The following is a 23,475-nucleotide window of genomic DNA, read 5'->3' on the forward strand; positions in this document are numbered from 1 at the left end:
CACACACACACACACAGACACAGACACAGACACACAGGGAAAGAAAAGATTTGTGAATGACTAATGCTGCTGGGATTTGTCATACCAACAAAGTCTTTGTCAGGAAAAAAGACAAAGACGCCTCACACTGCAATCCACAAACACACACACACACACACACACACACACGGACAGACACACAGGTCAAAGAGGGTATTAACCTTGAGGTTTGGCTTTAAATCCTTATCTAAACTATTGAAACCATTCCAACAACTTTCTCAGCTTACGACATTTTCTCCATGTAAATATCCTGAGAACATAATTTGGAAAACATTCCAAAAGCCTTCCCGCATGTCGTACGGTGGCCCTGAAAAGTAATTCATTTAACAAGCTTAAGGAATGTAATGGGGGGGGGGGGGGGGGGGGGGGGGGTAATAATTAATCAGGTGGCGATTGGATCAAAGGGTTTCAAAATTACAATACCTTTGAGCCAGGGACGATTGCCAAGTAGGTAGTCATGTTGTACTTGGCAAAGTCCAAACACCTTGATGAGCAGTTGCAGTGCAGGCTATGCTAGATATTTGACACTGACAGAGCCAAAATGGCCGATGCAAGACTGGACAGGACACAGGGTGGTGTGCTGACAGGGGCTAACTAGCTGCCAGATGCTAATGGACAGAGTGTGTGTGTAAGTGAGAATAGATGGCCTCGGCCAAGGGGACTTGGTAAAGACGTCAGACTAGCATACATCATAGGTGTGTTTCGATCGCAGGAACTGCCCCGTTATTAGGGGCGTTTCCAGGGAGACATAAGAACACACCCTGGGGTAAGTACTTCTGTGCTACCCTGACACTACTGGGTGGGGCTTGCAGTGAAGATTGACATTTATTGGTTAAACTCAACGTGAGAGGAAGACAACAAGAGCCATTTTTAAAACCAGCAGGAATATACAGATATATCGATTTTTAACCAGCGGTTATGCAGTGAATATCGAAAGATATAATGGCCGAGCTGTAAATCCTTAAAAAACGATGGAGGGAGAGCAAAAGGGAGAGAGATCATACTCAACAGCAACTCTGTTTCAGTGATTCTCTTTCATGCCATCTCTCCCTTATTCCTCAATCCTTCTTCAAACTCTTTCACACATTATCTCTCCGCTCTTTCATTCCTTCTCTTCTTCCTCTTTTCTTTTCTCCCTCCACATCTCTAGGGGTCAAGTGTTCCTGTTCTCACCAGTGTTTCTGAAGTCCCATAAAAGAGCCTATTCTCTCGCTTTCTTTCTCTGATTTCCCCACAGACACACTGCTACCTACACCCTACACACACACACACACACACACACACACAGATACTCTCCCACCCACACCCTTTACACACACACAGACACACACACACACACACACAATCCTGAACAATGGTTACCAATCAGTGTGGACACATGTGTCCAATTTCCGATTTCAGTCCGATTTAAATTGGATATTGGACACATGTGTCTCCCCAGAACTAGATTCATTGTGTCCTACTTGAGTCCGACTGGACTCCAATGTAAACCCCTGGACACACGATTCGATTCCGCTGGTAATTGGACTGGGCGCGCATGTGTCTCTCGTATCTGATTCAAATTGGACAACAACAACTTTTGCACGTGCTTGAGATCGTGCCCACAGACATATACATGCATCATATATAATGTATATGATATGATAAACGCTGCTAGACGCTCAGTTCTTGTGCTCCCTCTCATTCACGTTGAAATACTGAAAGCGAAACTGAAACTTAGAAACTGGAACGCAACTGTTTGGGACAGAACTCAGTGAAGAAATATTTTCATATTACTTTTCCACCCGTTGTTAGTCATGTAATCCATTCATATCGATGTGAATGAATCAATACTAATACAACTTTAACTGTGGTGTGTTTTTGTTTCATTTCACAACGTATTTACTGTATAATCAACGGTTTTGTTTCATTTCACAACGTATTTACTGTATAATCAACGGTAGCAGATGTAAACATTCCGCATTTGATTTGAACTGATCTAGTTTTGTCACTTCCATGTGCTTTGAGATAGAGCAGTTAACCCCCCATGGAGACCCCATGGAGAGAATCGGATAGGATCGAGTGCTGCCATCATGTGCCCGCACTGAGTGAGCCATCCTGCTCGGACCCACCACATCAACTCCATGCCTGTGAACCCTGAGGCCACTCCTTTTCCCAGTGTGCCTCCCTCCAAAGGTAGCTTAGCATGGACATCTCCTCCTTCTTAATGCCTCCCCCCTCTACAGGTAGCTATCATGGACATCTCCACCTTCTAAATGCCCCCCTACAGCCCTGTGTGTGCCCCCCCCTCCCCCTCCACAGGTAGCTCAGCATGGACATCTCCTCTATCTAAATGCCCCCCCACAGTCTCCGCCCAGGAGCGCCTCTGCTAATCAGTGCAGGCCGTGGTCATTAAAGAGAGCCAAGGTCCTCCTGTGCAGTTAGCACGTTTAGCATTCTAAAGCCCCCTGGCTCCTTGGTGACAATGGGGACGCATGGGGAGAAGGGGCAATAGAACACACCGCTGAGTCCATTAGCAAGTCAGGCTAGGCTCAATTAGCGAATTAGCATTGACACGCTCCAGCCGTGAGGTGGGTGTGGGGGGGGGTTGGGGTGTGTGAATGGATCTAATGCCAGATAAAAGAGCAGCAACAGGAAGGAAAGGAAAGGAAAAGAAAAGAAGACAATTGAAAAGAGAAGAAAAAAATGAGGTGAAAAGAAGGAGCACAAAAATAAATGTACTGCCAGGTAAACCTAGCCTGGCCGTTACCAGACTGTGACTCCATTTCATTCCGTCAGTTAGTCTGGGCCAACCCAATGCATTTTGGTTTCTGAGATGGGCGGGTGCTTATCTTGAGGTTTAAAATCATTGGAGTTCCCTTAACCAATCAGCAACGTTTAGTAAGCATTCGGTAGATTAAACTCTTCCCAAAGCCAGTTGGGAGAAGAGCTACGACGTCCTTTCCAATCATAAAACTTACAAAAAAATACTCTTGTTCTCCTTTTAATTTTCTGATGTTCGAGAGTTGAGACAACTTCTCCCCGATAGCTTTTCGTGTCTCTTCCTCCGTAGCCATTTTTGCTATACTGTTAAACTACAAACTCGGCTGGACTACATGCAACTCGGCAAGGCGAGTTTTGCGTCACAGCTCTGAACTGTTCGCTGATTGGTCCGGCAAAATTTTGAGTTCTGGAAACGATTGTCAATGGGGCTGGGCCAGACTGAGTATGAGCTTGAAATCAATTCAGGCGGAAATACGTAGGCTGGTGTCACCAGGCTAAGGTAAACCAGCAGAGATGGAAAACTTTGGTCCTGGGGTGATGTGTGGTTACCTTTTGACCTTGGTTCAGCACACGGGAAGTGTGTCTGAGAGAGGGTGTGTTTGTGTTCAACGCCATTAAACTTCAGAGCTATGGAAATATCATGGGCACACACACAGACACACACGTACACACACAAGCACAAGGCCTCTAAGGTATTTTAGTGTAGAATTAATCATTTAAAGAATCAAAGGCGGTTTATCCTCCACGGGGCCTCTGTGTTTGCACACACACACACACACACAAACACACACACACACACCAGGCCTCCGTGTTTGCAGGGTTGCTGGGTGTCTTTTGGGTCCCCAGCAGGTCCAGATGCCTCACCGCAGTCACTCTCACAGGGGGAGAGGAATCAGCAGGCCAGGCTACTCTGGATCACCAGTCATAACACAGTGCACAAACAAACACACACTCACGGAGCAGTGGACAGTCATGTCACATCTGGAGACACACACACAGACATGCATATAAACACACCACACACACACACACACACACACACACACAGGGAACAGCGGGCAGTCATGTCACATCTGGACACACACACACAGGGAGCAGCGGGCAGCCATGTCACATCTGGACACACACACACACAGGGAGAAGCGGGCAGTTATGTCACATCTGGACGAACACACACACACACACACACACACACACAGGGAGCAGTGGGCAGTCATGTCACATCTGGACACACACACACACAGTGAATATCTAGCCTCAAACAGTCTAGCTGTGGCCTTTGCTAAAAAGAGCAATTGGAGGAATAACGAGCAGAACAGAAGGAACATGAGAGAGATCTGATCCACAGTCTCCTCAACACTCCATGCAGGTCAGGTTATAATGATAATAGGAGCTTCATTTGATTAGATTATGACTCAGTACATTAGGATAAATGAGGTGATGTGTGTTCTACTTACACACACACACATACATACATACACATACATGCAGGCACAGACACAGACACACACAGGACACACACACACACACACACACACACATACATGCAGGCAGGCGCACACACAAACACACACACACACACACACACACACACACACACACACACACACAAACACACACACACAAACACACACACACAGACACACACAGATCGAGAGAGAAGAAAAGAAAGAAAAAGAGCAACCTTCGGAACGTGTATCTGACGGTACCGTGATGCTGTTATGTAACCCTGTGCTGCTCTTCCTAGTCACATGACCTCACAGAGCGCTTGATGCATGAATGATTAACTATATCTTATCTGGTCGTCACGGAAACTACCTTCAACCCCACTCACACAACGCACGCTCCTCACTTACCAACAGCACACCCTTACATCCTCCCTCTTAAAGCATAAACTGGGCTTGACGTATGAATATAAGAGATACAGAAACTCATACCCTCTATCCAGCACGTGAATGTATGTGCACAAACAAAAACACATGCTAATATACAAACACACACACACACACACACACACTATTTTTAAGTTGGGACTGTAATGGTAGAGGAGTGCAGATGCAATGTGACCTGACGAGGAGGGGAGGTGTGTGTGGGGGGGGGGGGGGGGGGGGTATAGTTCACGTATATGTGAGGGGTTACTGTGAGCATTCTGACAGTCGTATTTATAGACACTGTTCCATTTTTAAACAGGGACCGGGGGAACGTGCCAATGAAACACACAACAACATCACTAATTCACTCAGCATTGCTTGATGCTACACAGCAAATTAACGGTGTTCGTAGTAAAGTCTTCCAGACTCTGAAGTTCAAAGATAAATATTTGAAGAGGATTACAATGTAAGGAAAAGCCTTTTTGAGTTCAAAACAGGACACAGATAAAGAACAGTTTATTAGCCTAGAGTGAGTTTCCTCATACAAAATACGCATTTTCATTTTGACAGCTGTGTTCTGGGTGATTGAGGCAGCCAAGAGCTGGGCTTTGTTGAGCTGTAAGTACACCTGAATGGTCATCATGTGTGTCATCGGATCACAGATGGCATGTATTTGAGTGTGTGTGTGTGTATGTGTGTGTGTGTGTGTGTGTGTGTGTGTGTGTGTGTGTGTGTGTGTGTGTGTGTGTGTGATTCATGTGACCACATATGGCTTTACTCATCAAAATAACTCAACATGGCAAACTACAAAACGCTCTAAAGGCTGTTTTCAAAAAGGCTATTTCTTTTGTTAGGAAGGTTCATTGAATCTCCATTTAGAAACACCTAAATATCTGTAACGACCAATTAAAATCCATTTAGAAACACCTACATATCTGTAACAACCAATTAAGACACCGCTGGCGGTACAGAACTAAACACAATAATCAGAATTGTCAATTGGTTACACAATACATTTTATAAAAACTACTGAGATAAAAAAGAATCCTTGGCATCTCTTTTTAAAGTCCTCCACTCTAAACACAGAAAGAGAGTTTCCTCAGGAATAATTCAGGGAGCCCATTGTAGAGGTGTCACAGAACAGAGACCTTACACAACAGAGACATCCCACTCGAGTCCTCTACACACCGTGTCCTTCTGAAGCTAACAAGGGTCCATAAAGTTGTCATGTTTATGTTTGAGGTGTGAATTGCTCATTTCCTATTGTCTGCACACACTTTTACGCATCAATCCATCCACATCCCCCCCCCCCCCCCCCCTCCCCCACACACAAAGAACTTGGGAGGAGTCACTGTCTTTGTAGTGGTTATAGCCTCATTCATTGTCCTGCTAATGTGAAAAGGCAATAAATCGGCCGAAGCCATCTATCAACAGAGTTCTCACACACACACACACACCACACACACACACACACACACACACACACACACACCCCTTCAGTAAAAACAGAAGCCACAAGTCATTAATTCAAAGGGAACATGACCAGTGCCAACATTAAGCGAAGACAGCTGCAATAAGTGAATAGATGAATCCTAGCTTACCAAGCAGAATAGCAACAGAGAGTACAGGTTTAAAGAGTGTGTGTACGATGACCATGTTTGTGGTGTATTGGGGGACCTTAGGCCTGGCCTAGCCATGCTCAGTTCATTTGGTTTCATTTGAACACACAGCTCTCTCTGGAACCTTCTAAACCTCACACACTTAAAGCGGATAGTATGGAATAGAGTTATATCTGCAGCAGTCATCTACCCCATAGACCACTTCTCCTTTGTGTATGGATGGAGTTTAGCAACAGTGACGGGTTTAAACGTATCTTGTGGTAGTGTGTTCTGGGTGTGTGTTTGAGTAAAAGCCACAGGGTGTGTACATGTGCAAACATGAGAATCATGTTGTCAGTTGTCTGTGCGTATGTATGCCAAGGGACCTGTATGGTGTGTTCAGTTTATGTGTGTGTGTATGTGTGTGAGTGTGAGTGTGTTTGCTTACGTGGGTGATCTTTGGTCCTTCAGCACTACTAGAGGAGCTCCTGATACTCTTCAGTAAACTCATTACCTGACCTTTCACCTCTAACCACTCTCTTGTGTGCACACACAAACACTCTCTCACAAACACTCTCTCTCACACACACACACACACACACACACACACACAGTGACCTGTCTTACCACGCCTTCACACAAAGCAGCATTCCCAGCACATGTAGCAGCTACAACACACACACAGACACACACACACACACACACACACACTTAAAAGATCTGTTTCACTCTTTGTGTTCTACCATCTTTTCTCTCTCTCTCTAACCCTCTTCTCTCATTCTTATTCTCATCTCAGCACTCTAAACTACTGCCAATTAAGTATGCCTCACAACATAAATAATAGATTGGATGTTATAGAAGAGGCTTCAAGTATTTTTATACTAAAAGTAATACAAAAATAAACATAAAACCAAGCATTTATAATACTATTAAGTCTTACTGACACTGAAATAAATGGTCTCTGTATCTTTTCATGCATCATTAAAATGTACAGCTAGTAAGACCGATAGAGGTCGATCATTATGAGGCCTTATGGATGCTTTATAATCTTTTATGAAAGTGTTTATAATGCTTTATGGTTACTGAGTAAAGTCAAGTGTTACTGTACTGCTTCTTCATCTCTCCATCTCCCCATCTCTCTCTCTAGTTTTCTTTGTCAGCCGGCTCCTCTATGTTCAGCGCTTAAGGATACATGTCATGTACTGCTGAAGCTTCACAGACCCAGTCTATTTTCAAAGCCAGCCCTCTGGTGCTTGGAGTAATATTCTATGGTGTTTGAATATAGACGTGTCATGTCCTTGAGTTAATATTCTATGGTGTTTGAATATAGACGTATCATGTCTCCCGGAGTAATATTCTCTGGTGCTTTAATATAGAGGTGTCATGTTCTGGAGTAATATTCTATGGCGCTTTAATATAGATGTGTCATGTCTTGCTGTAATGTGCTCTGGGCACTTTCTGGGTATGGAAGTGAAGATTGACAAGCACATCCTATGTGTGTGTGTGTTTGTGTATATGTGTGTATGTGTGTATGATTGTATGTATGTGTGTGTGTGTGTGTATATGTGTGTATGTGTGTATGATTGTATGTGTGTGTGTGTGTGTGTGTTGCCCGTATATACTTTGCATGATGTTGCGTCTGCTGTTGTGGTGGAGTGCAGTCACAACCGGCTCTTCCGGTTTACCTCTTATCTGCACAACACCCCTGTGTGACTGTTCACCTTCAGGCGAGACATGACACACACAAACGCGCACACACACACACACACAGACGGACATACACCTAGCCATGCCACTACTACAACCTCAGTCAGGCTAGGCTCAGGAAGTGAGGTCACACCACAAATGTAATCCCCATGTGAATGATCAAATGACAGTATGGAAAGGGTGGCTCAGTTCTAAGCGCTTAAGTGTGTTCGGTGTGTGTGTGTGTGTGTGTGTGTATAGAGGGGAGGGGGCTTCAGAGAAGCTTACACATAAGCTTGTCCATTAAAAGCAATGATGTCACACCACAGGAAGAGTAGAGCTACTGCTTAGGTTTGTGTTTGTGTGTGTGTGTGTGTGTGTGTGTGTGAAAACACAACACATAGGTCTTAAAACCACAGCACCAATATATGCACTAATATGCTCTAATGACTGAAATGGGGCAAGTCTCTAAGTCTATACACTCTGTAATTAGAGCACTGGGTTATTTGGGCACAAGCTTTTAGTATGCCAGAACACATGGTTAAAACCCCAGTAAGTATGCTAAGAGCATATGGAAAAAGACCTCTATTCTGAACTATGGTAACTATGTTGGGGCTATTAACACATTAGTGGGCTTATGAGTAAGCACCCTGAGTATGTGGGTTAATATGAGTGGGTTAATATGCTCCACATGACATTAGACCAGGGAAGAGACATTACAGCCTGTGGCGAAGGGCATAGGCTACCATGGGCACATATGGGTATAACACAACGTGTTAATGTGAGGACGATGACTTCAAAAGGGGATTTGACACAATTAAACCCACGGCCTAATGGAATGCATTTTTAACATGATGCCTTCAATACAGACATATTCTAAGCATAATCTAACATGGGCACACATTAAAGTGGTTTTGTACACGTAGGAGTGTTTATAGACACAGAAGTGGGTTGATAATTGACAAAGAAAACTTCTGAAGTTAATGCTAGAAATGTTTGATAAAGTAGGTCTTTTTTTAAGCAGATGTGCTCTAAGAACTGACACACACACACACACAGACACACACACAAACAAACACACACTAAGGCTGGCTGCATGTCTTACAGCTACAGAGTCTGGTCAGTTCATGAAAATGTGAAACTTGTGTTGCCAGTCAATCAAATCTGTGCCGTGTGACGGTATGCCTTGAAAATGAACAATGCATCCACCTTGGAGTGAAGGGGGAGAGTGAAAGGGAAACAATAGGGAGACAAGCAGAGGTGGAGGTGAGGTAAGTGTGTGAGGATGGGACTTGTCTCTGGCATCTCATCCTATCTGACAAGCAGGGACGGCATTCTACAGGTCCTGTAACAAAGCATGCATTCACAAGATGCAAACACTATGAACAGCCACACACTCACACACAGACAGACAGACAGACACACACATATGCTCATCTATAACAATAACACACACTCACACACACACACAGACAGACACGCACACAAACTCACATATGCTCATCTATAACAATCACACGCACACACAGACAAATGTGGACCCCCACACGTGCATACACTTGCCCACACACAGACCCAGACAAACACACAGGGTTGGAGGTTTATTTACAACCATGGAATGCCCAAGCATGTTTGGTAAAGGAATCCCCACAAAAGTGATTAGTTTCCTCTTGAACTCTTGACAGGCTGCGAGTGTACACATGTGTGTGAGTGTGTGTATATACGTGTGTAATTGTGCGTGTGTGTAAACGTGTCCCTACCTCAGAGAAGAAAACATCCCTGGGCCCCTTGCCACACACACACACACACACACACACACACACACACGGAGAGAGACCACAGAGAGATTAGTGTGTTCATGTTCAAACAAGGTAAAATAAACTGAGCACAGAAAAGCCAGCAGTGCCCCAGTGCACCGCAAACATGACCACCTCACACACACACACACACACACACACACACACACACACACACACACACCACACTTTACAGCTAATTTCATATCTCCTCACACAAAAATTACACATAAACACCCCAAAACTCTGCATCGCTGAACTCAAAACAGTATAAAATAATCTAGCCACACACACACACACACACACACACACACACACACACACACACTCTTCCCCCTGAAGTCTCGCTCCAGATCTAGCTGCTTTGGTCTCCGTCTCACCACCATTCTGAATGACGTAAGTGCTGACCTGTACTAGCGCTGACCTGGACTAGCCTCGCTCTCACATGAGCATGACATGCGATTCCCCCTTAAATCTGCTCAAATCCTACAACCAGACCACGATCCATACACACACACTCACACAGACACACACACACACACTATTCATCTGTTAGTGCTGTTGACAGTTTTATGACAGGTTAAACACTATGTGTGAGTTCTTGTGCCAGAGTGTCTTTGTACAGCTAAAGCTAGGCATCACCGTGTGAGGGAAGGTGTTCGTATCAGTGCATGTGAGTGCTTGTATGTGTGTGTGTGTGTGTGTGTGTGTGTGTGTGTGTGTGTGTGTGTGTGTGTGTGTGTGTGTGTGTGTGTGTGTGTGTGTGTGTGTGTGTGTGTGTGTGTGTGGCAGAGCTGTGGGTGTTCCAAATGGCTATGCCGATACAGGTAGAGGGAAAAAGCGTGTGTGTGTGTGTGTGTGTGTGTGTGTGTGTGTGTGTGTGTGTGTGTGTATGTGTGTGCGTGTTTGTACATGCGTTGTTGGATGTGTGTGTGTTCTCTTCAAACCACTAATCAAGTGGATCATCAACTTTCCTTGCTCTGTTGAAAGCGTCGAGTGGCCTCTTACCACCTAGTGTAACCACGTAGCAAAATGGCGGCTGTAATCAGTCACTACTACTCACTGTTGGAGCTGTGTTCCAGCACGAGGCTCATTTGTCTCTCGGAGTAAGCAGAGCGTTTCACCAGGAAGCCCTTTCATCCGTTTCCCAGATATGTTGGATGACAAAGTGAGAGTGCAATCATACACCTCGCAACACACACACACACACACACACACACACACCTCTGATGAATGATCATCCAGTTCCCAGATGTTGGATGACAAAGTGAGAGTGCAATCATACACCTCGCAACCCTAACCCGAGCACAACAACAACAGGAATTTCAAAGGGTTTTTAGCTCATGTTTGTGTGTCTCTTTTGGATTTTCTGTCTCATGCCTTTCAACTCCCACCCACACACACACACACACACCTCTGATGAATTATATAGTTTCTGAGTGGGATCCCAATTTCCTTCAAATACTGGAGGAGGTAACCATTCCTGTCCAATGGACACAAGCGCTCTGTCTCTCACACACACACACACACACACACACACACACACACACACACACACACACACACACACACACACACACACACACACTGGGTGGAGCTCTTTTGGCTGCCCACTTCTCACCCTTCTGCCAAACTCTTAAGTCCAGGCATCGGCCCATGGGCAGACACTGTGTGTGTGTGTGTGTGTGTGTGTGTTAAGCCTTTCGTCCATCCACACACACACACAGACAGACATTGTGTCCTGACTCCTATTAACCAAACCCCTTGCCGCCCACATACAATTTACACACACATTCTGATACACACATTCACACAGACACACACACACACACACACACACACACATTCTGATACACACACACTCACATTCACACACCACTCCAGCACGGATGTCCATCCAGGATATTACAGAGAGAGGGAGAGTACAGAGAGTGACTAATGAAATACACAGCTGGTGTCTCACACACACACACACACACACACACACACACACACACAGCAGACAGAGAGAGGGAGGGAGAGAGAGAGAGAGAGAGCGAGAGAGAGAGAGAGAGAGAGAGACACACACACACACACACACACACACACACCGACACAGACATCCTTCGAAACAGGAGAAGGTGCCATTTTTCCACTGGTTTTCCATTTCCAACAGTGTGGGCTGGGTGCAACAATGGAGGGAGAGAGAAATGCAGCATCATCCCGTTCAACCAAGACAAATTAACCACTGCCAGGATCCACAAGGGAGAAATGCCCTGTGCATCGTACACACCGCATCTCAACTCTGGACACTTGGTTGTGAGACTATATATGTGTGTGTGTGTGTGTGTGTGTGTGTGTGTGTGTGTGTGTGTGTGTAAGAGAGAGAGATAGAGAGAGTATGGTCAGGGAAAAACAGATAGACAGAGAGAGAGTGCATGTGTGATTGTGTATAGAAGTGTGAGAATTTAAGCTATGTGAAATAAAAAGAGAGTGAGAGAGAGATGGAGAGAAAGAGGGAGAGAGTGAGAGAGATGGAGAGAAAGAGAGAGTGAGTGAGAGAGATGCAGAGAAAGAGAGAGTGAGTGAGAGAGATGGAGAGAAAGAGAGAGGGAGTGAGTGAGAGAGAGCTGGAGAGAAAGAGTCACGCTGGTGCCGCATGTTGGACAGCGGGCTGAAAAAATGTGCCAAATCACCAGAAAGATAAGCAACAGAGAGCAGAGTGGCACAGGGCGTCCAGTGTTCTGCCAATGCAGCAACTCCTACTGACTGACCCACACACACACACACACACACACACACACACACACACACACCACGCCTGGCCTCGATCTACCTCTGACTCTCCGGCCTTTCCTTCTTATTTCATCTTTCATCACTTCAATTCAAATCTAGTTGAACTTCCTGTGTGAGGAGGATCCTCACCGGAGATCCACACAGACTGGTGCTCAGCTATGGAGGAGTTGCTGTGCTCTTCAAAAGGGACGTGGAAAATCAGTGGAGGTGGTAAGTAACAGACACAACACCCCCCCTCCCCCCCCCCCCCACACACTTACAGAAATCTCTCTCTCTCTCTCTCTCTCTCTCTCTCTCTCGCTCTCAGTCGCATGCAGTCGGCGTGAGCTTGAGTTACATGTATGCTCATTAACCATGAGCTCTGCCTTCAGATGCTATCTGGGTTTCCGTCCCTTCCGGCAGGCCCTCACTGTAGTCGTTTCCCCCTCAGGCGCAGGTGTGTGAGGAAGACGTGGGACGGTGAATGACAGGAGAGAATTCCCCGCACGAGGACTCAAGTGCCAGGGTACTTTTGGTTATCATGGTACTTTCGTGGGTGTGTGGGTGTGGGTGTGTCAGTCCATCAACAGCTTCTTGGAAGTGTTAGGCACTGTAATCACACTATCTGTTCTCACCTACCCACGCACTCATATAAGATACGCACACGTACGCACACACACACACACACAAAGCTTGAGCAAAAACCAAGCTATCCCCCAATGAAAAACTATTTTATTTCACACTATTGAAGACAATATGGCTACACACAGCAGGCGTATCCGGGAGAAAAGGGTTTAGACTGATGTTTCAACGCTCCATATTAAAAGTTTTTAGGAGGAAATATACAATGTACGGACATTCACCGTTTCACGGGTTCGCTATGAGCAGGGCCGTATTTCAGCGATCTGATGTAACCCTGTGGGGCATGTAGTGGGTAGAGTGCTGACAGACAGACAGACAGACAGACAGACAAAGAGAGAGAGAGATAAAGAGAGAGAGATATGGGAGAGAGAGCGAGAGAGAGAGAGAGAGAGAGAAAGAGAAAGAGAGAGAGGAGATATGAATCAAGAGGATCGGGTTTCCCCTGCCACTAGTCATAGTCATAGCCTCCAAGGACACACTGACAGAGGGTTATGAGAACTGAAGAGAAAGAGAGCGAGAGAGAGAGAGAGAGGAGCGAAGAAGGAGTAATAGAGAATGATAAATTGATGGAAGGGCAGAGGTAAGACAAGGAAAAAAGAGGGGTGGAAAAAGCAAGAATGAAGGGGCAGTGATGGACAGGGAGAAAGAGGTAGAGAGAGAAAGAAAGAAAGAAAGAAAGAAAGAAAGAGAGGTAGGGAGAGAAAGAAAGAAACAAAAGCAATTCTGTTTTTGTTCTTTCAGCAGTCACATGCTCAGGGGACGCCACCTGTCACAGTGGACTCAGAGTCCAGAGGACAGAACAATGGGTTTTGGACTGTGAACACACACACACACACACACACAACACACCCACACACACACACACACACACACAAACACACACACACACACACACTCTTACTGACCAGCTATAGGCAATGCAACAGCACATAATACAGCTCAAAACAAAAGCAATGCACAAAACTGACAGCACATTAGAACAATGGCCACCAAGCACTGACCACAGTGCCACAGCCACAGGAAAAACAAGGCAAAGGGCCTCATCTCCTAGAACACAACCACAATGGCCACTGAATACCAACTACACACACATATGAACTACACACACACACACATATGAACTACACACACACACATATTAACTACACACACACGTATGAACTACACACACACACATATATGAACTACACACACACGTATGAACTACATTCCCCAGACACATAGGTTGGGGTTTCTCAGCAGCTCAGTGCACCAATAACAACAGACTGAGGAGAGTGCACCCATTATGTAATGAAAAGACTATTGTGCACCCATTATGTAATGAGGAGACTAATGAAGCATTGATGAGCCAATCACAAAGGAGCTAGACGTGAAAGCCACGGAGGTTATTACAAGCACTAGGCCTAACCCCCAAGTTGCTCAAGCAGCTGCTACCGTATTGTGGTAGGTCAGCTAAGACATTGCTGGCAGCAAGAGCATTGTAATGTCTCTCGGGAACTGCGACGGTGGAATGACCAGTTCAAAGGAAAGCTACGTCAAAATCTTACCAAACGAGTCAGGGATGATCATCTCAGCTGTCAAGTCATGTAAGAGGGGAGGGAGGTTGAACGCAAAGAGCCACCGCGAAACAAAATGTGAGCCCTGACTGACAGGAACCTGCAATGCCTCCTCACCTGTGGAATTCGGGCTCACCCCGAAGAAAATCACACGGCTTGAAACGGGACAGGCCCTTGAAATGGCAACTTGATAGCCAAGGCCCGTCCTCAACCGGTTTACAGAACGCCCGGCAGGCTCTTTGCCATAGCGACTGTTCAACGATCACAGCAGAACACTCAGAAGTTCTCATTGATGTAACAATGTCTTTCCTTTAGATGAACAAAGGAGGGCTGAATATTCAACAATAACAATTCCACAGGGGACTTGAAATGTCACAGGGATGAGTGTTGATTACAGAAGCAGTCAGTTGAAACTACTAGTGCAGATGTTTATCCATGTACTGTTCCCATTCAGTGACAGCTTTCAAGCTTTCAAGATTCACACAATAAGATATGAAGATAAGTCATTTAGGCCTTTTAACCAAAGTCATTTTCAACTGAACCTAATCTTCAAAGGACATGTGATAGTTCTTTAAAATCTAAGTTAAACATGTAAGCCTCTAAAAACCCTGATTGGTCCAGCTATGTTTGGGTTAGTGCATGGATCCACAGAGCAGTAAAAGGTTGAGGTGTGGCCTCAAATCAACGCTTTCCTCCTTTCTACAGTTGTTTGGATTGGGCCAGGGACAAGGCTCTACTCCTAACTCCTGTGGAGAGGTTTCCCCTCATTCGAAAACAAAAACTGGCCTTAGTCCCATCCCACCATTGTCCCAAAACCCAGTTATACCCAACCAACATTCAAAGATGACTCCTTTGGATCACAATCAAAGGGATCTCTGGTATCCTGACTCTTGACGAAGTTCTCACACACAGAGGTTATTCAGCCAACATTGATCGTTGCGAAAAGGCGCATGCCTCATTTAAGAGAAATAGCCACGGCACTAAGGAATTTCTAGCTCAATGGAAAGATTAGGGCATATGTTTGGTCATTAGTGGAGGGGTCAAAGGTCGTGATAACAGCTGGGACAGGGAATTCCTCAGACTCAGGGGCAGTGTTGTGATGCTTTAACGAGAGACCAAGGAGGTTAAGCTCCAGAACACCACTGGGGTGAAGTAGCATGCTAGAGCAGTCCACTATAGGCAGCAGGAAACAAGCAGCTTACTCTCAATTACTATTCTGTTGGGCCAGAGCACGCACGCACACACACACACACACACACACACACACACACACACACCATTACGTCAGGGTTACAGCTTAATGTGATTATGCCTCAGTATTATGATGACTCTCTTTTCGCAGTCTCAACTCTCAAGTTAGGCAAGTTGATGTAACACACAAGTGGATGGATTTGCATGGAGTAAATCTGTGATTCCATCAGATAGTTCTGCACAGTGTTTGGGTGAGCTGAGGAGAAGTGAGTAAACACCCGCCTTCCCTCACACACTGGCTGGAATCCCTTTTTCCCCTCTCAAACGCACAAATATCCATGGAGTTCAGTTTAAAACTAACAACCAAATGGAGCGCTTTTCAGAAGAGAAAGTGCTCATGTTAGCTTCACTTCTACCTCTCTCTCTTTCTTTCTTTCTCTCTCTCTTTCTCTCCCCCCCTCCCCCTCCCATGTGAGTTTACACTGCAGAGAGGCTGACCTCAGAACTCACTCAGACGGGCACCAAGCCAAAACCCCGGCAGAGAGAGGGGGAGGGAGGGATGGATGGAGAGAGAGATGTATAGAGAGAGGGTGGGAGAGAGAGGGAGCTAGAGAATGATAGGGAGAACGGGATGAGAGAGTGATATTGGGAGAAAGTGTGTGTGAAAGAGACAAAGAAAGAATGTGCATAGGATGAAGGGAGATAATTGCAGAACGAGAGAGAGAGAGAGAAGGATATAAAGAGAGAGGGATAGAGAGAGAGGGGGATAAAAAGAGAGAGAGAGAGAGAACTGCAACCCTACAGAAAAAGGGCAGCTATACGTGAGCAGTTTTCCTAGACTGCCGCAGCGCTCCGGTCTGCTAGAGACACATTCATGAGCAGGAGAAAGAGCAGGAGCAGGAGCAGGAGCGGGAGCACGTGAGCAGGCAGTCAGGTGAGTCTGGGCTCTCTCTCACAGTTCCTCTGGCAACACTGGACACTTTAGACCCGCAGTGCCCAGACAGGCAGGGCACCGAGCATAACGAATAGAGCACAGAGCACTGAGAGCAGGGAGAGAGCGCATTGATTGGGCCAGGTTTGGACACACTTTAGGCAGATAAAGGCTAGAGAGGCTGAGAACGTGAGAATGCCAAGAGAGAGAGCGAGACAGAGGGATAGAGAGAGAGAGAGATAAAGAGAGAGAAAGAAAGAGGGGGAGGGAAAGTAGAGGGAGAGACTGAGAGATAGAGAGAGAAAGAAAGAGATAGAGGGAAAGTAGAGGGAGAGACAGAGAGATAGATAGATAGATAGAGGGAGAGAGAGGGAGAGAAGGATAGATAGAGAGGGATAGAGAGAGAGAGAGTAAAGGATGAAGGAGCTATCAATTAGAAGTGCATTAACAGGGAGGCAGACCAAGAGCCTCATAAATCCTGGAACCCTTTTCGCCACTCACCTCCCAACCCTCTCCTGGCAATCCCCTAAGTAACCAAGCACAGAGAGGAGAAAGTAGAGGGAGAGAGAGTGGGAGGAGGGAGAAGAATAGAGAGAAAGTGAGAGATAGAGGGTGGAAAATCATGTCAGATGGGGGCAAAGGTTAATAGAAAGTAAAATAAAAAATAAAAAAAAGAATGAGGGCTTGACATCATCAGTCTAGTTTTGTTTTCTTGCACTCGTATCTGCACTCCTCCGAATGTATGTGTGTGTGTGTGTGTGTGTGTGTGTGTGTGTGTGTGTGTGTGTGTGTGTGTGTGTGTGTGTGTGTGTGTGTGTGTGTGTGTGTGTGTGTGTGTGTGTCTGCTTTGTATAGCAAATGCTAGGCCCTGACATTGGGGCAGTGAAAGATGGCGGGGAGAGTTATCGCCAAGGCAACACAACACACCACCCTCTTCACACACGCTCACAGGGCAGGCCAAGGGGCCCCTTGGCAGACAGGGGTCATAGGTCACAAAAGGGGCTGCACTCTCTAGACGTGAGCAATGAGGAGAGAGATTACTCCTAATGATTCATACCACATAGACCACAACCCAGCACACACACACACATGCAGACAGCAACACTTGAGCTTGAATACTTTGGCAGAAATGGCCCATTAACGTTCGATCAGACTCTCTCGTGGGCCCACACAAATCGCTGCCACAGATTTGGGGTTGCGACTGAATAATGTTGTTGTTTCATCCCAACGGGCCCGGGGCGAAAGGCTAACGAAGCGGAAAAACGGCTTCAGTTTGGCAGTTAGGCACAACCCGGGATGCCCCTTCTTTGGATTTAAATACAGATTTGTAAAAAAAAAAACAAAAAAAAAACAGAAAAGAAACACGGCATTGAGTTTGCGTGGCATAGCCATTGAAACATTAGAAATATGAATAAACTAAACAAAATCTAGTTTTAGAGGCCAGTGTTACGACACTAATATAAATCCAATAAGAACTAAAAAGTCTACTTCGGGTCACATTTATGCGTTACTGTGTGCTCAGCTGGACGGTGTCATGACCCGTTTTTAACCCAGCCATGGAGTGGTACTGCTTACAACATGCTCCATTACATAATTACTCTTTCAGTGAGAGGGGAGCCAATGCGATATCTGTTAGATAGTAAACATCTGAAAGCAGTGATTGTGATTTGTTCCAGAGCATTGGTCTTTGCGACAACCATTAAAGCTCAATCTGAAAGTAAACATGGGGATGAAACACGCGTATATGAAAACACACCAGGCATGGAGAGAGATTTCTGCTCTGGCGTTCAGACCATTTGGAAACAGTCCAATCACAAGCGAGCAATGTGCCAAAAGGCGTTATGCAAATCTGCTTCGGGGCCATGGTTTGAATGGTTATCATGTCTGACAAGCGAGCGCCAAGCTTAACTATGTAATATTGTTTGTGCAAATCTCTCGCACACACCCACACAGCCTTATCCCGCTCTAGCAGTCCTTAATCAGTCCTCACAACTAACGTATCTGACCAAAAAGTGCTTATCATATGCAATGTCCTGCGGTGATTACAGGGCAAACAAAGTAGGATGAGTCTGGAGAACACCAAGCTATCTGTACTCATTTGATCAGTGAGACACGGCGAGAGAACCGAGCCCATATCACAAGACCTCAAAACATGCTGGTAAACATACACAGCGGTTACACGGGCAGCAGAAAACCCCAGGCAATTTCGTCAACTCCTGTAGTCCATTGAGTCACAAGATTTGAATGAACTTTTTGTATTGTATATTTGCGCACCACCAGGTCAGCTTGACCACGCTTAGGTAAAACATGTCGAAATAGTGAAAGCAATGAACATGGAGTGTAAGATAGACTTTTTAAAGATACATCTTGTCTTGAATTAGCTCAACTCCCGTGACTGGCTGAGGAGTATAGGACACAACAACAGAGCGCTGTGAAAGGGCTCCTTGAAGACAATGAGACAGTCGTGGGGACATTGTACTAGTCGTCTAGTCGCCTACTCAGTGCACAATGAACTTGCTCAAGCTCACTCCGTCTGTTCCAGATGGGCTGATGGTGATGAAGAGGACACAGAAGTCATCGACAGACTGCCTGGCGCTGACTGCCGCAGAGCCCACGGACTGCTGATTTTGAAACATTTAATCTATAGTGCAGAGTGTGTTGTCCCAAAGCCCATCGTTGAGTCCACTAGTCACACGGCTCTCCGGGAACAACTTGCTAGGAAAATACATTTAAGTATGTCCCTGTTGTTGGGGGGGGTCTCGTTTAATTGTAAAGCCCTTTAACGAGACAATAAAGTTTTAAGTTGAAGTGGCCACGTGGTTTTAAACAAATAGTTTAACAACCGCTGTTATGCTAACGATAAATAGAGAAAATAAAATGTCACTTACTGTGGTGAAGTTCGTGAAATGGGAGTGATTGGGAATCGTCTTCACCGCTAAGTTCACAGCAAATTCCCTTTGTTGAAAGAGACAGTTCCTCTCTCACTTTATCGCGAAGTAATAGACGGACACAAGAGATTTTCTTATAAAACGCTGGATGGAAAATTAGCCTTTATCTTGCTTAGTTACTAGCCGGGGAAGCGTACCGCAGCGCGGAGCGTCTGTGAGTCTATTCACTGTGCGATGTCGCACTAGTGGATTCACCCGTTTTCTTTTTTTTCACCCTTTGTGATCTCCACCCCCCCAGCGCGTTTTAAAGGGCCAGTGTGAAAGTTATTGTCAAGGCCAGTAGACCGTTGGAACATTTTCATTAGACACAAGTGACAGCTAGTACAATTTATGTCTTTAATTAATCCATTCCCAACCCAGCCATTGTTTTGTTATTGGGCTGTGAAATTCCTCCAAGATATTTCTATCATCATTGTTCTGACTCTCCGTTAATATTCGCAGCGTCAAAATATCTTTACACAAAGGGAGATAACTGCACTGCCCTTTCTACAAGCATGCTCTTCACACACGGCATACAAAATGACAACAATCAAACAGGTTTTGAATTAATTTCAATTTTTATTTAGAAAATAATATTTATATATATTTTTTTATCATCAGGTTACCTCAGGTCCTAGCCACTGGACATTGCCCTGGACAGTTTAAAGCGTTGAGAGAGGACCAGGAGCTCCTTCAAGTGTTTTGATTTTCCACATAGTTTAGTAAAGTATATATTTGATCACACAGATTACACCCTTGGCACTAAACACTCAATATATTACAATATGTCCTGGTAGGTAGGCCACACACTATCTCACACGCATACACACAAGTCATATCAGGGTGTATGTCAAGGTCCCGCAAGTGATAATCACTTTGAATACTATAAAAGAAAACAACCCCATTCGGATAAACACCCAAAAAAGAGGTGAGATGTGAAAATCATAGTCTGAGTAAAAGGCATATCTCCATAGAAAACACCCAGACAGTCTTCACTTATACTTTCCTGTTCACTGTTTCACAGAATTGCTTGTTAAACGACACAAGACTACATTTCCCAGAATCTGTTCATCTGTACTTGAGATTTGTGGCTGAACAGCCAGCGTGTGTCTGAGATGAGAGTGTGAATAGGTGTGTGTTGGTGTGAAAGGACTCTCGCGCTGTGACACACTGATCTTGTGTGATGTGAAACCTAAAAGTGTGTCGGCCATACTGTGTTGAATTTCTCGTCTTAAAAGTATTTTTTTTTACGAAAAATAAATAATTGTTTTCATCTTCTAATTTGATATAATTGTGTTCTTTTTTTCATGTAGGTTTTATTTTTTTTATCTTTCATTGTGTCTCCTATAGATTATCATTCTAACACAAAGATGAGGTGTGACCACAGGCTATGAGGTCGCCTAGAGATGGACAGCAGCCTGCTTGATGTGATGTCACTTCCAGCGGGGCAAGGAAATCCATCCCTCCCTCTATACAAACACTGTCAGTTACAGGGGGAAGAAAAAAGAGTGATACTCAGTAGACCATCAAAAAGAAAATCACACACTCACACATACACACACACACACACACACACACACACACACACACACACACACACACACACACATACATACACACAGTCGTAAAACGAACACAGACAGATGAAGACCCACACACACACTCACACCTGAACTTAATTCACTAACAAAGGTATTCACTTACCCTATCCAACTCACACACACACACACACACACACGCACACACACTATGATATTCTAGTGTATTGTATACATATGTGCTAACGGGCCCCATATGCTCCACAAACCCCCATGTTTTAATTGGTCATGGCAGAGGCCTGGTCTGCAGCACGCACACGTGAAATCAGTTTTCACTATTTGGGACCGGCAGGCAGGTGGGTAAGTCCTAACCCAGACTGTTCTGGAAACGCGGCTATATCTTAGACCTTTCTAGAAAATGTGCTGATACACATGTCCCTCAAGGTGTACAACCGGAGCAAAGAACAATAGCATGCCGGTGATGGCTTCTTAATAAATGCTCAAAGGTTTATTGGAAAGACAGGATTGAGAGGTTATTAGAGGGAGTAAGTGCGTGTGTGTGTGTGTGTGTGTGTGTGTGTGCAGGCATGTGTGTGTGTGTGTGTTTGTGCGCATGGGTGCATATGCTTTCATGTCTGTGTGAAGCTGTGGATATGTATAGCTTACAGGTGTGGCCCATATTTCGGTGTGGCCCCATAGGGCCTCATAGAGACCCAGAGCACTGCTCCTGTCTGATGGGGCCACTCCCCCTCTCCACTGAGCGTTTTATAACAGAGCCGTTAAATGAAAGAGCCCAGTTTTTAACACATGGGTCTTAGAGTACAGCTTTCTCAAAGGGAAAAGGCCCAAGAAGTCTTTTGAAGACGTAGAAATGTTACCAAAGACCACCTGGAATGGAAGATTACTTCCGTGTGTGTTCACTCCTCACACACACACACACACACACTGCTGGGCCCTGCTGAGGGGTATGATGAGAGAGTGGTGGGCACGTGGGCATGGGCCTCTTATTAGAAGCAGATATTAAACCAATTGAAGTCCATGTGTGTCGGCAGAACCGACTTCCTGGAGGGACGGATATGAAATCTATCCATCAATTAGTGATTTATGCACGGATGTGGTGGGAGAGGAAGCTGGTCACCGGAGGGGGGGCCAGGATGTGTGAGGTACTGCAGATGCAGGGCTGAGGGTCGGAGGGATGGAGGGAGAGAGGGATGGAGGGATGGAGGGAGATAGGAACGAGGGAGGGAGGGACGAATAGGCACCAGCTAAAAAATGAGAGAGGAAGTGAGGGAGGTATGGAGGGACAGGCATCCTCCAGAAAGGAGAGAGGGAGGGATAGAGGAATCCCACAGAAAGGAGAGAGAGGGGGATAGAGGGATCCCACAGAGAGGAGAGAGGGAGGGATAGAGAGATCCTCTAGAAAGGAGAGAGGGAGGGATAGAGAGAGTAAACAGCGCTGGTGCCAGGACGTCTCTGTGCTGGTTGGTGCTACCTGCGGTTGCTTAGTTGCAGTGACACCATTAGTCAACACAGCAAACTATTTGTGTGTCTGTGTGTGTTTACTGATGTCTGTGTATGACACACACACACTCACACACACACACAAACACATACACACACTAGTTGCATCCTCTCTTGCCCCTGTCAGAGACCACACGCCACAGGAATGGCTCCATATTGGCCGTGGCTAAAGACCCAACCCTCTAACTATCTGTTTGGGGCAGTTTAAGAAATCTGTTTACATCCAGAGAGAGCAAATCTCACAGAGCCAGCATTAAGAGCAGACTCACAACGCAGCACACCACAGCTCACAATCTTTTAATCCAGTCAGTAAGAGCCGTCTGGGACCAGAGCCCAAGTGTCTGAAAATAAGAGCAACAACATTCACGAATCATCGATGCCTTAAGAAAAAAAAGAAAAAAACTAAGTTCCCTTCATAACTCACTCTCTTTCAGTCTGACTCTAATTTCAAATCAAATGATCTTCACCATCATCAAACAAATAATGTACCCACATAATGTAGGGCAATGGTGAAACTAGGTATTCATACATTCAATAATCCCTTCCCTTCCCTTCCCTTCCCTTCCCTTCCCTTCCCTCCCTCCTTCCTTCCTTCCTTCCTTCCTTCCTTCCTTCCTTCCTTCCTTCCTTCCTTCCTTCCTTCCTTCCTTCCCTTTACCACT

The 23,475-nt window shown here is 45.4% G+C and overlaps 1 protein-coding gene across 1 annotated transcript in view; it reads right to left on the minus strand.

Annotated features, from left to right (window-relative positions):
• Positions 1–19,873, minus strand: part of cdc42ep4b (CDC42 effector protein (Rho GTPase binding) 4b) — a 29,137-nt gene extending 9,264 nt beyond the window's left edge. The window contains exon 1 of the mRNA XM_080834409.1: positions 19,716–19,873. The gene's annotated coding sequence lies outside the window, so the exon portion shown is untranslated. The remainder of the gene's footprint in view (positions 1–19,715) is intronic.
• Positions 19,874–23,475: the final 3,602 nt, after the last annotated feature.

Source organism: Sprattus sprattus (genome assembly GCF_963457725.1).
Source record: "Sprattus sprattus genome assembly, chromosome: 3".
In the NCBI taxonomy this organism is placed as follows: domain Eukaryota; kingdom Metazoa; phylum Chordata; class Actinopteri; order Clupeiformes; family Clupeidae; genus Sprattus; species Sprattus sprattus.